Consider the following 14,125-nt stretch of genomic DNA (forward strand, 5'->3'; position numbering starts at 1 on the left):
CAGTTCTTGGTTCAGAACTTGCCTCTCCAGCCAAGGAAGCATTTGCTAATCTTTTGCATAAGAGGCTTTTATTTATGGGTGTTTATTTACCCACAAAGGTCTTGAACTTGCTCTTTGGAAGTCAAATGGAGTTTATGTTTTGAATGGAAATTGTGGGTCTGGCACCTAAACAAATCTGAAATTGTTGTCCCTGCTTTGACATTGAAGTCAAGATTTGGTATGCTTAATTGCAACAAACTGTGGTAAAAGCCTTTTAAGGACTCCTAGTGTAAATTAACTGTGAGCTACTCTGAACTTCTTGCAGAGATGAAATATACATTCAAAACATCATTTTAAAAGCAGCCTTACAAATACTTCTTGGATTCTTTTGAAAATAATGTTTCTCATGAGAACCAAGAAAGTGTCCATTAAACCATGTGGTGATCAAGTTACTGAGACCTACAACAAATTCATTGTGTATGACATCTACAGGGTTATCTGCTGAATATAACGCCAGTATTGTTAGGATTGATTCTTAATGAATAATTGAAGTTTAAAACTTAAAATTAATTGTTTCTCATTATTTTAAGTGTCCAATCATTATGAATTCATTCAACATCATTGCAAGTGTTCTATAGTTCACAAGAAAAAATAAGCAAAGCTTTGAAGAATGCATTTAATTTGTTATGCTGTAAAAATTTACAGTGGAATACTAAACCACCTAGCCCCCTTAATATACCACTCATCACACTTTTTAAGAGAAGCCCAGAATTTTTAAAATTAAAGCCTACTGCATAAATTATTTCAAAACCTGTTAAATGAGTAACAATAGAGCTCATTTCCTGAATTCTGTCTGTGGTTCTATCTTTCACAGGAAACCTGCAGATGAAGAAGAACAAGAGAGATAAAATCTTTCATACACTTACTGAGTGGTGGTCAGGACACAGACATAAAATGTGACCAAGACCCTCCTTTGCTTATTTCAGATTAATATTTAGAAATTTGCAAAAGAATACTATGTTTTCAGCAACTTTAGTAATGTCATAGTCTTAGACAGCATTTTGTGGGGACAATGCTGGCAGGATGTAAGGCACACAGGGAAATGGTTTTCTTAATACATCACTAAATGCCACTGACAAGCTTGGTTCAGAGAGCCTGTACAAAAGCATGGGACAACACAAGAGTGTCTGTTTGTTGGCTCATGAATGACTTGATATTTTACATTATTTAACATCAACATATGTGAAACTTAGTGGAAAAAAATTTGTACAAAAACCATTTAGGAAACTGTGAACATTTGGAAAATATTGTTTCCTTATACTTGACTCTAGTAACATCCATAGGCTACTAACACAATACAAAATACGCATCTGGGTTTTTTTCAAGTACATTTTCTAGTTTTAAATCAACTCCACTTGTAATGAACATTTTAGAACGTTGTGCACATGGGCTATACAGCAAGATATTAAGATATGAGACATAAAGTTGGATATCAATATTTAAAAACCTTTTTAGCAATACTCTCCAAAACACCTATTGAAGACAAGCTGATTTTTGCTTATAAATGCCCGATAGTTTTCTGTGTGGCTCAGAGAATAACATAAATGTTAATTTTAATAATACTTCATATTTAATATAATAAGTAGACTAAAGAGATACTTTTGATGGAATATTAAGCTTGCATAAGCAAGGATATAACCTGCTTTATACTATTAACAGTTAAATGTGTTTCAGATTTTTAAGCAGTGACCAGAACAAGCAGCTACCATTTTTAATGTCAAGATACATTTTTTTCCTAACTGGCTGTTAATGATAAAAATTAAGATAATTATGTATATGGAGTATTAAGTCTTCAATAGCATCCCATTTCCCACTTTTTTGGTATTGAAAGGAAAGGTTTCTTATAAAGCAAAAATGTATTTGATGTTTTAGAATGACTTTAAATAAGGGGAATAGGCAAAAAGAACCACTTAAGATAGATCGGAGTTGTAGATGTGAATGTTGCTGCCACAGAAATGTTCCCTTTCTGCTTCCTTAAAGAAAGATTATTTACAAGGTAAAGAATAGAAATGTAGAAATAAGTTCTGGTAGAAATAAGCAGCAATAAGTCCACATGGATAGCATTATAGATTTTATTTGGGAAGGAGGTGGTAAAAGTATCTCAGAATCCCTTTAGTCAATGCAGCTGAGATTTTGTTTGACCATGAGGCTCCTAAATTTACATCTATAATTTTGTGAATTAAGCTTCTCCATTCTCATGAGTATTAGAGGAGACTCAGTTCACATAGTCATTGTATTCCAGTGAGTGTTTCACCCATCATCTACTAGGTAGCAATGTTAGGGAAAACGTTTTCCTGACAGCAGGGGTTGTCTACCACTTCCTTATTTTGTTAACCAGTTTAACTGCATTTGCTTCATGACAATTTGATCTATTTCCCATTTTAAACTAATTTATCAGATTCCCTAGGTCGTAATTGACATTTTCCATGTAATAGTTCCATCTTTCCATCTTAAAATTTGTTGAGTTTAAGAACTAATTTATGAAGCAAGATGATCTGAATGTTTATTACCTTGAGCAGCTCTGAGACTGATCCTCCATGTAACAGTAACACTGCTTGCAATATTTATAATAATAGACCTGGTCTTCTGTGTATGTTTTCTGCCTAGCAAGTAGGCACATTTTTTGTCATGAAAAGACATCCATTTTTAATGTTTGATACAAACTTATCTTTAAAAAAAGGATCCAAATAGAGGCAAATTGGTTTTGAGTCTATCCATTTAGCATAACTTTTGTATATCCATTAACTTCTGTCTTGGATACTTTCTTCACAAACAATATTATAATGAAAATTCAATAGAAATTAATGTTGCATTTGTGGGCACATAAAAAAAAATATTGGTGTATGATGAGAACTATCCTCCAGAAACAAATGAGCCTCTTGTTTTCTGTTGTCAAATAGGTCACAGAAAATATTTTTAAAATACACTCTGAAATACACTCCATTTATGATAAATTTTGTTGCTAAGATATGAAGTCAAAATTCATGTTCTGCTTGAACTGGTTTGCATTGGCTGTATGAATTGCACATGCAAGAAAAGAGCAAAAAGCTACTTACTAAACATAGTTTGCTACTTACTAAATATAGTTTTAGATACAGCAACTGTGTATAATTTTGGAAAAGACCAAGAAATTTGTGAGGATTACATTTTAGAATAATGTTTCCAGGTGATAATTTGTGGTGAGTGGCAAGGGCATAGAACCTCCAGGGAAAGGCAGCTCTGAAGTAGCTACTATTGCCAGCTTTGGTGATATGATTGTGATGAAGCTGGAGGCAACTCCAAGGCTGGAGGGGTCTGACTGGACTAGGTAATGAAGGGGAGGGTGGGGTCAAGGGATGTGACTGTGTGGGTGACTGAAGCAACAAAATAAACTGTAGATTGAAAAATAGACTTTCAACCAAAAAGTCTTCCTTTCATCCCAGGAACTCTTCCTTTGAAAGTTGTTTCCACCCAGATGAAGAGTGCTCTGTAATCAGTATCTGAACTCCTGATGGCCAAAGCATAGCTTTAAAATAGAAAATAAGTTAACTCCTTTCTTCACCTGGTGGTTACTTTTTGTCCAAGAGACTGTCTAGACACAGGAGGTTACTGCACCATGCCAACTATCCTAAAGCCAGTGCACAGATGGCATTCAGCTATTCTGGAGCGAAGGCATGGCTAGAGAACAGTGTGGATTATCAGGCGGGTGGCAAACAGCAGCAGAAATTATTCAGCCCCCTGAAATAGACACCATTGCAAAGTGCTGCACAGGAGCTCTTGTTTTAGGTGTCTGATGAAAAATCCCCTAACTCCAGCTGTGCTGGTAACCCCCTCTGCCTTCAGAGGTGTTACTGAGTATTTCTGGGACACACATGTTGTACTGTGTCCAAGTGGCTGTTGTGATGGGCTACAGAGGTTGTTGTGAGGATGGAGGTGGGAGGGAAGGAAGGGTTGTTAAAGCTATACTGGACACATAGAAACTCAGTCTCACTAAAGCCCTCTAGGTGTTCACCTGTCATCACCTGGTCTGCGTTGCCAGGCTTATTGAGCTGGTTTCCCTCAGAGCTCTGCTCATGGCAGAAGGGCTTCTTTGGCAGAAGTGGACCATGTAAGAAAAAATAGTGGCAACAGTTTATGACTTTTGTGTGCAAGCAGATAGACTTGCTGGATGTCATTTCTTTAGCAAGATAGCCAGTCCTCCTAGTCTCAGTAGACACACAAGATACCATACAAAGTTGTGTGAAAAATTATTATGTTAGGAAACTTGTGCTACCTGAAGCATAAATATTAGAATTAAAATAATGTGGGTTTAATATATATATATATGCTTTCAGTATATGTACTTATTTTATTATTGCCTCACAGCTTTGCTTTCCTACTTCGCATTAAGATGACGTATTCACTGGCATCTTCAAAGAATAAGTATAATTCAGTATTGCTTTTTTATCTTCTTGTTAGGTGCAAAACCAGTCACAGATAAATAACACCAGCCAATGGCCTATTAAAGCAGCTTTACTGGTTCATGTAATTTGTGCTTTCACAAGGCTAATGGTAATTTTTTCTTACATAAAAAGAAAATAGGCAGTTAGTCACATTAAGGTGTGCTCTTTTGCCTTTAGAAAAGCTTATATCCACCATCTCATTGTCTAGTACCATCACATTGAAATAATCCCTCTAAATATCTCCTGAAAATAGACGGGGCTACACATTAACTTACCTTGATATTATTTGGGGGGAAAAGTGCCTTTTTTCAATGAATAGTATGTTATTTTGGCTGTTCAATGAAAACTAAATGAGAGGGACTGGACATCTGTTCAGCGCTATGTCTCAAAATACACATTGTGTGAATAGGCAGTGTTCACATTTCTTAAAAGCTCTTTTAGTTCATTTTATGATTGCTCAGCAAATTGGAGAAATAACATTTCTTTCTCTTTTCTGTTTTTGCTACAAGCCCTTGGAGTAAAGTGGTTGGGCTTATTTGGAGCAGGAGCCCTATTAGGTGCAGTAATATGTGGCTAAATTAGAAGGTTGCTGCCTACAGGTGCTGTCTTCTCACTTCAATACATCTCACTTCAATAGGAACAACAGCGTTCTGTTTAGTTTCTAATCTGAGATTTTTCTTGCCATGGGGTCTTACACACTGCCCTAGGTACTCAACAAATCCTTTGACCTTCAAAAAGCAGACACATACTCAAAATCTTGCACTGTGTATCTTCAATAGGTGTTCTCTCCACAGCTAGATAAACCCACTAGGATCCTTAATGAACAACAGTATATAATGAGACTTCCAGATGTTTCAGAACTTTAAAACATCAATTGCATAAGATTTCTGAAGGTTTTCTTTGTCTAGTCACTGACTTAATACACACACACTTCCCCTTCCTTCATCACATCTCAGCTGTGCTGGGGAGTATTTGAACACTGATCTCACAGCTTAAAATATGCTTAAATAATATTTCTGCTGTTAGGTGTAAAAATGCAAAACTAAATTACTTTTTTTTAATCAGCTTACTGAAACACTTACCTTTTTCTTTTGAAAACAAACACTGAAGCAATTAAAAACAAAACAAAACACAAAAAAACAACAAAAAGAATTGAGAGCAGCATCTAAACAGTTGGACTTTACCTAAAGGAAATGCTTCTACTATGTATTTAGAAACCATAATGGTAAGTAAGTTTGAATATTAAAGTGATTATTCTATTTTTTTAAGATGTTGAAACTCTAATTGCTTATTAATAACTCTAAGTGGCATTAGAGTTGATGAAAGAAATAATTGATGTGTTAAAGGGAGGTTTTTTCCCAGGATCAAGATACATTTTTTTGCTTTGGAATCAAATCTAGCATCAATCTTCTTAGAGTTTGGACACCAAATTAACCAAATCCTGAGAAAATAATACAACCTAAACTGAAAAATTCTTTTCTATAAGTTCTAACAAAGAACCTCACATGGAAGTGATCAGAAGCTTTCTGAGTATAGATGTATTAAACACCAAACATGTCTGTTCTGTGAACTTGGAGGAACAAACTTCCCATAGATGAAAAGATAGATACACCAAAGAGCATCAAAAATAAAGTAGTACATAATTTCAGTTCTGTGATTCATCAGATTTTTTATGTTTTACTAAACATATCTGTAGAAGACAAGTTTTTTTGGAAAGAGCCCTTACAGGCTCTAATTTCCTGTCAGCTCTTTGCAGGATAAGGAGTAGATCCACCTCCACCCTTTCTTCTCCACAGAGAAACTTAAATGTCTCCTCTTTATGCTCATGTGTTTTCACAAATCTTATAGGTTGCTGACCAGATGTGGCTACTTAATGTAACCATGCAGTATCAAATTCAAATTTGACACAAATTGTTGATAACTCTTGATTACCCAGTTTCTACTTCAGTATCAAAATCAAACTTAGTAAAAAAAAATTATAGAGTATAACACTGTAAGAATGGAAGATCTTTCTTCTGAGACAATTGGAACAGTATTATATTGTATCATAAAAAAAAAAAACAAAACTGAAAATAACCCCTTTTTTCCATTCCCATTGTTGCCAGAAAAGATGCTATTGTGGTTTATTTATATCTGAAATATCTTCCAAACATCAGCCTTCATGACAGTGAGAAAATGTAACCAGATATTTGGACATCCATTCCAATCCTTCATACTGCCCATATTAGATATCTTTCACTATACACATAGGCACTGAATTATTTTTTATACACACTCTTTGAGAGTTGTGGAAAATGAGGCTTTTTAATTGTTATTTGTTTACTATGCATTGACAAACTTTACGGTGCCACTGGGGACTATTGTAAGGTAAAGTAACTTTTGTTGGAGGCATAGAATCTTCTCCACTTGTGTTTTGCTGTGGCTCTAGCTTGGAATAGCCCTATCCTGATGCTTTCAGAAGAATGTCCCTTAGTAGCAAAATGCTTGAGCTCATCTTCCAGTTTAGTTTAATTCAAAACAATTCAATTTACTTGTCTTACAATGTGAAACAAAGTACAGTAGATGGGGGCAGTTGAAAGATCATCTGCAAGTGTAATTTATGATCTTCAATCTTTATTTAAGTGTTAATCTAGATGTGTGCCCTGGCAAAGAACCAACCAATTAAACAACACCCCCTTAACTGACCAACCATAAAGAACAAACAGAAAATATTTAAATCAGGTTCTTCTAGCATTTTGTATTGTTACTCTGGTGTCTAGGAAGCTGCCAAAGAAATAGAATTTTTTTGAAAGAGGTATGAATATAATTAGAAAAAATAGAAAGAACATTTAGGAGAAAATGAAAGAAAAAACCCACAAAATTAAGAAAATGACAATACAATCCCCATTTCATTTCAGCGATCCAGTAAGTCCAGAACTACATCTCTGAATATGATCAGAATTTGAAAACACCTCAAGGAATAAGCAATTCATAGTCTGAGCTCTATACTCACCTTCTCAATAAGGATAATTCTCTGTTTATTTGCCTGTGTAACAGTTGCTGTTTTGAATATTTGTTTAAAGGTTTTCTTTCTAAAATCTGACATGTTGGTTTCCATGTTAACTTGCAGCATTAACAACTTACATGTTTTTTTCTTAAAGGCACTCTATTACTGATGAAAAAAAAATGTAAGTTTGGGTTTCAATTTTGTTGAATGTGTCTTTCCTTGTATAACAAGGATGTTATACATCTTGTATAACAAGATGGCAAATAGTAATGTAATTCTTCTTTGTGCTCCATTCATTTCTCTTTTCTAACTCAACTATTTCCCTATTTGTCTCTTTTATAAGTAAAACTTAGATTTCATGAACACATCCAAACATGCTTAGGTACTGTCTGTTCAGCTATAGTCTCTGGGAAGAAACATCTCAATGTAATGTAAATTTGAAGCAAAGTGCTGCATTCCTGTTATCAGAAGGAGCAGCAGAATTGTAAGAAACAGGAAAAGATAAATTTTCCAAAATGGAACTTTAAAACAGGAAATTTATTTTAAGTTAAAGGACTTTTTAGTGGAGCCAGCATAATTCAGATTCAAAGAAAAAGAGTATTGAGCCCAAATAACTATGTTTATATTTTAAAAAATGTACATAGTATTCATTTATCTAAGAGTAATTTGAGAAAAAATCTAGGAGTCCTGGATTTAAGACTGAAAATCTAAGTAACTTTCTTGTATTCTGTTTCAGATATGATAATCTTTTGAATATCAAATTAGGCTTTCTTTTTAATACAGTGATGTAATCCTGTTAATTTTCTTTTAATGATAAAATGCATTTATCTGCACAAATAAATTATTAAATTATAAAGGAAAGAAATTTGCAGTTCCATCATGTCAGTCATTCACACTGGTAATAAGAAGCAATACCATACCTAATTTAATTAAACTAAATGTTGTTATCTTAATTTATCTAGCAATTGCAATTTAATCACTGTTAAAGGGGATCATCATTTGATTAAAATGAAGACTAATTAAGAGTTTCAGTTGTTATTTGTATAAAAGATGTTTGGTTTTGTATGGAATAAGCACAAAACCTTTTACAGTGTAAAGAAACCACATACAAGTTTGCCTTAGGAACATTTCTTTCCAATTAAACCATTCACAATGCTATGAAAACACATAATTATATTAAACAGAGAGTAGAATTGTTCCCTGCACTCCACCTCCATCATACAGACAGAGAAAGAAGGAGAGAAGGAAAGAGAGCCAGGAACATTCAGCATTAAATGCACTCCCAGGGAATCTTCTCACTCCATATTTCATGTTTCTTTGTGCTCACCAGATCCCACTGTGCAGGTGCTGGGGAAGGGATTAGATTCGTGGACTGCAGGAGTTTCATCAAGGCTGAGAGAGAGAGAGAGAGAGTGAGCTGACACACAGTTTTACCATAGTGCAGGGCTGGAAACCTGGTTCCAAAAGAAGGAAAAATTGAATCCCAGTATTTTTCTCTAATAAAACAAAACAAAACTAAACAAACCCACACTTCACTGTAATTGAGGAATCTACTGGTTCATTACAGAGCTGGCCCAGAACTTGATTTCATTATAAATTTATCCGGGTAGATAATCAGAGGATGCCGAGAAAAGAGGAGAGGATTCAGATGAAATTTTAACCTTTGTCAGCTTTTCTTCATGATTTCCAGATATGGAGACTTCCAGACAGTTTTGAAGGAACTCGGTATGAGAGAAAAGAAGAAACACTTCAACAAAACACAAACAAAAAACCCCCCAAAACACTAACCAACCAACCAACCAACCAAAAACCTTTAAAAACCCAAACACACTGCAGTCTCCTGGTGATTCTTTTGTAAAGTGACATTAAAAGCTAATTTGCATTAAAAAGTAAAAACCAGTTTAAGGTAGAAAGCAGCACGTTGTCAAGGAAAGAAAAAATTTTAAAAAGGGAAACAGCTGAAGATAGGAGAATATTTAGAACTAGTCCCTTAACAGTTTCTCAGCATCCTTGAAATCTGTATCTGAAAATAGCTGAAGATTTTGATAGGTCTGAATAACTGTCAGTCTTGTCCTTGATGTACACAAGATGGAATAATATAGATGTACTAGAAAACCAATTTCATATCAATCACTGCTGAAGTTACTTGTTGAAAACTCCAATAGCTTGTTAAATCCATTTGTCCTTTTTCCTGTTTTGTAAGGGCTTTTTTCGTACAATTTGTGGGGGCTTTTTTTCTTACTGATCAGTTACTTAAAGGTTTTGTTATAATGATAAGAAAAGGTAATCATATACATTTTGCAGATAAAACTTAAGTACTGATTTGTTGTTTTCAGGTGAACTGCCAATTCTTTAAGAACTGTATTTCCTTACCTGGTGAAACCTGAATATGTGACATGTCAGCATACCTAGAATCCCAGAATCATCCAGATTGGAAAGGACTTCTAAGATCATCAAGTCCAACCCCTAATCCACTACCACTGTGGTTACCAGACCATGGCACTGAGTGCCACATCAGTCTCTTAAAAACCTCCAGGGACGGAGAATCCACCACCTCCCTGGGCAGCCCATTCCAATGTCTGATCAAACGCAAACATTTGTTATATGTTCCATCAATTGTCTGGCCAATCTGAATCCATAATCAGAAAGATATGAGCTACCACATCCAGGATTTTTAAGGATTGTATGGACTCCCAGAGTCCTATCCAGCTAGTTGTGAAGGATAAAGAAGATGCTTTCCATCATTTTCTGTAGTATTGTGTTTCCTAACTGAAAGAGATTTTATTTTTTTTTTCCTGTGGCAGTGGTAGTGGTCTTTATGGTGGTTTTGGATGGATAGTTTGATTTGATTATCTTAGAGGCTCTTTGCAACCTTAATAATTCTATGATTCTATGATATGAGGGTACAAGGTCTCTGTCTGAGGAAGTTATTTGCATCATCATAAAGCTTTTTAACTTATCACAAGGGTTGGCTATTTTTCCTCATTCTAGCTATTTGTCATACATATCTATATAAACATAAGAAGGATATATCAGAGGGCATAATGACAGACTTCCCACCCCAATTTATTTATTTGTAAAATCATAACTTTACATTAGTCAATATGTCAGGAAGATTTTCTGCTTTATTAAAACTGGTTGATAAAGTAGTTATGATTTTCTTGGCCATGTTTTCCCTTGAACTGAAAAACAAATTATTAGAGGACTTTCTTCTTAAAAGCAGAAAAGAAGATAAATATGTATATCAACATGAAGTATTTCAGTCATGATAAAAATAGCAAAAATATAATTTCAAAACAAAGTGTTTCCTTTTCAGAAAGTGTCAAAACACTTCACTGACAGTTTTCAAAATTCAGTCTTTTCTTATACAGTAGCTATTTTGCTACTGAAACATAAATTGCAAGCAGTTTTGGATCTTGGCTTTTGCAAGTTTACTACCTATCTGCTTAAAATACTACATCAAAATATAGTCTTCATATATCTGGAAGAGGCTTTTATTTATCCAAATCATATTTCTACTTCTTGTACCCAAACAAATTTCATTATTCCATTGGTCATCCCTTCCCCCTTAAAAAAGAAACTAAAGATATCACTTCATTTTTTAGCTCTCCCCCTATTAATTAAGAACACTCCAAATCTTCTGAAATATGAAGAGGATATGATACAATATGTTTACTAAGGATAACACACTTTACTGGACTGGTGGTTTTTTTAAATATGGAGCATTTTGCCATAGATTTTCATAGCAAAGGAACACTGAACTTTGGATATATAAATATTTGCATACACAGACACATTTATAATTTGCAGCAGATGTAAAACAAACATCTTTTAGATGCTTATTAGATGTTCAGATATTTAGATGCTTAGATGTGTATTAGAAAAGCCTAAATGAACATCCTAAGCACATCTTACATGTCAACATATAGTTATGTAGGGACTCTTCTTTTATACTCTTTAATAGTCCAACACTAGAGGATCTTTTATTGCAGTGATAAAAACTGCAGTGAAATTAAGAGCTTTCAGTGCTCATGTGGCCTAATAGAATTCATTATATGTGTAATAGTGGAGTATAAAACTCTTTAATCTATTAAGTTTAAACTGTAAATTTTCCTTTTTTCTTAAATAAATAGCAGAAAGAACTTTGAGGGCTAAAAGGAAAATAAAATAAAGAAGAATACATCCAGTGGGAGACAAAAAAATAGCAAGGCTAGGGAATACAGTAAAACAGATTGACAAGTACCTGTAAAACTGCTGCCTACACAGTACATTGCAAATTACAAGTCATGGTCTATAGACAAAGCATTTGCAACAGCTGAGTTGTCAAAAGGACTTAGTCCAAGGTTTTAAAAAGCCATTTTGTCATTTCATGAGGAAAAAAAAAATAAGAAAAAAAATTGTTTGCTAGGAATCGAGATTCAAAGTAATCAAAAAACCCCAGAAACTGAATCATCAGCACGATAAAAGCTACTCAGGACTTGCCAGGATGAGCACTTTGGAAAGAACTGTTAGCATTTAAACTGAAAAATTAGGGGCAAAATTACTTAGAAAAGACAGCTGACACAACCTATACACATCATGCATGAAATCATATGGTGCATGTAAATCAAACAATACATGGCAATTCTCCAGTGGCAATGCACTAATACTTCCAGAGAGACTACTGAAAGGCAAACATCCTTGTGTTCCTTAGGATGTCAACCTTTAAGTTTTAAGCGAAGATTTATGACTGAGTGATAGAAGACATGAAGCACAGACACCAATTGCTGAACAATCAGAAACAGTTTACTGTGTGGTTCATTACATTTATATAATATCCTGATATCTATTGATTGATCTACAATTTGCACCTCAAAGTACTCTTTCTTCTAACATAAAACCATATCTACTCATTCCCACAGGAGGCACCTGGTACCAGGACATAACATCCTCCTGATGGCGAATTCCTTAGGTTATTTAGAGCCCTTTGTTCTTCTTAGGGTCAAGCAGTTCCGGGGAATTCACAGCATTTCTCTATCCCACACAGGCCTGCTCCTCTGCTGTTGTCCTACAATTGAGAAGATGTGATTTTAGTATTAAGATGTGAGTACATAATTGTACGAATAAATTGAGTGTTCCTGGAATGAATCTCAGTTCCTGAGGCCAGCTGACACAGAATGGGCTGTGTGTACTAAAATCACATATTTCCTAGAGCACAGCAACTGAATGAAAATGCTTATTGGGCATATCACAACTTCTGAGTTATGTTTAGGAAATTTTTGCATGCATATTTGTTGGCCTGGCCAAAACTATTTCATAATCTGCTCTTACATTTACAGTATATGGGAGATTGCAGGCTAGAGTACTCACGTCAGGCTTAATCTTATTAGTGTAAACATATTCATAAATTTCCAGAAAGTGAAAATACATTATCAAGACAAATGACTAATATATACAACATCAGCACACTCTATCCCTTCCACAGGGACTGTTAAACTCCATATGCATTTGGAGGGAGTACACTATTCCCTTTAAGAATTAGTTTTGCATTTGCATTCTACATCCTATTATTTCCATATTTGACAGAATATGACTTCTCTGAAATGCAGTAGGAAATAGAAAACTATTTTACTCTTTTAGGGAACTAAAATATACCTTTCCATAACTGCATGATTTTTTATGAGTGACTTTACTGAACCACTGCTGATGAGCTTCTCGCAGTGTCTCAAACTCTTGAGTAGTCACCTCCTTTGACTTCTCCATCTTTAGCTCAGTACTTAGCTGGGTTATGGAAAATGTAGCATTTTTAAGGTATACTCCTACTCTTTCAAAATGTTTCAGATGGCTGCAAACACATACCAAGAGTCAATCCAAAGACAATATCTCCCTCAGGAGTTCAGCTATTGTAATTATAGGTCCAAATAAAGCTTCTCTATTCTCTTACTGCCCATAACCTCTCAACCCATCTTGAAATTCTACCACTACTTTTAGCACAATGTAACAAAGTCCTTTTTAGAGAATCTAGTCTCTGTCAACTGTTTCTTTCTCTATCCTTGTCAGGTCAATGTTGTTTAGATTGAATTTCCTCTAGACTGAATTTCCAAACCTCTGCAGAGTCATCAGTTCTTGATTATCCACCTTTGCAGTACTATTGAACATAAGCCTTGAATCCATGTCCTATTAGGAACTATAAAGACTGAAGAAACCACCAAATAGTGTAGCTATACTGTTATGGCAGAGGTTGTATAGTGCACCAAATTTTTGATCACTGAGCAATCATAAACCTTATTTATTTTGGCTTTCACTTCAGGCTCAATAAAGGCAGAGTTAAACGCTAATGATGACTGAGAAAGTTGAGTAACCATGACCAGAGGCTTTTCTCACTGCAAATGCAGAGGAGAATTGATTTAGTTGATCTATATATCAGCATTTTTGCATGGGAAAAAAGGCACACAAATTGGTACAACCAGTAAAAATCAAGAGATGCTAAACTTCAACAATGGGGTCAACAGGGTAAGTCAACAAAGATGAAAACTTTCTGTTCACAGTCCTGGCAGCCTTAGATTGCCTGAGCAGCTTCCTCTTCAGTTTGATGGTACTGCTCAGAAAAATGCAAACCTTAGAGGTACACTGAGTTACATTTGATTGGTACGTCAATCTGTTAAATGTCTTCACTGTAGAAAAACACATTTGCAAGGCC

The sequence above is a fragment of the Heliangelus exortis genome, chromosome 1, assembly GCF_036169615.1.
Source record: "Heliangelus exortis chromosome 1, bHelExo1.hap1, whole genome shotgun sequence".
Classification (NCBI taxonomy): domain Eukaryota; kingdom Metazoa; phylum Chordata; class Aves; order Apodiformes; family Trochilidae; genus Heliangelus; species Heliangelus exortis.